Source organism: Penaeus monodon, chromosome 20 (genome assembly GCF_015228065.2).
Source record: "Penaeus monodon isolate SGIC_2016 chromosome 20, NSTDA_Pmon_1, whole genome shotgun sequence".
Classification (NCBI taxonomy): domain Eukaryota; kingdom Metazoa; phylum Arthropoda; class Malacostraca; order Decapoda; family Penaeidae; genus Penaeus; species Penaeus monodon.
Window position 1 is genome coordinate 37,226,540 of NC_051405.1, and position 291 is coordinate 37,226,830.

General features: G+C 36.4%; 1 protein-coding gene across 1 annotated transcript in view; it reads left to right on the forward strand.

The window, feature by feature from the left end:
- Positions 1–291, forward strand: part of LOC119585789 (calmodulin-binding transcription activator 1-like) — a gene marked incomplete at its 5' end in the record, with an annotated part of 96,684 nt that overhangs the window by 91,205 nt on the left and 5,188 nt on the right.

Consider the following 291-nt stretch of genomic DNA (forward strand, 5'->3'; position numbering starts at 1 on the left):
ACCTGTAAGTCTGGTATCAACTGGTGTAAAAGTATGAAGTAAAACCATAACTCCCCATGCACTTGTGTGTCATATAACACTTAGAAGAAAAGCACTAAATTACTGTGTTGCACCGCAAGATTTCTTGCTTGTTCTTTACTCAGAGAATTCCTGATAGTTGGTGATGGTCTCAGTGGTGTAGTCTTGAGAATGTAACTCTTTTACAACTAGTTTTCCCCTACATCCTATGTAAAATAAAATCAGCTACACTTCTTAAATGTCTCGTAAAGGAACTGTAGTTTTGTTTTCCAA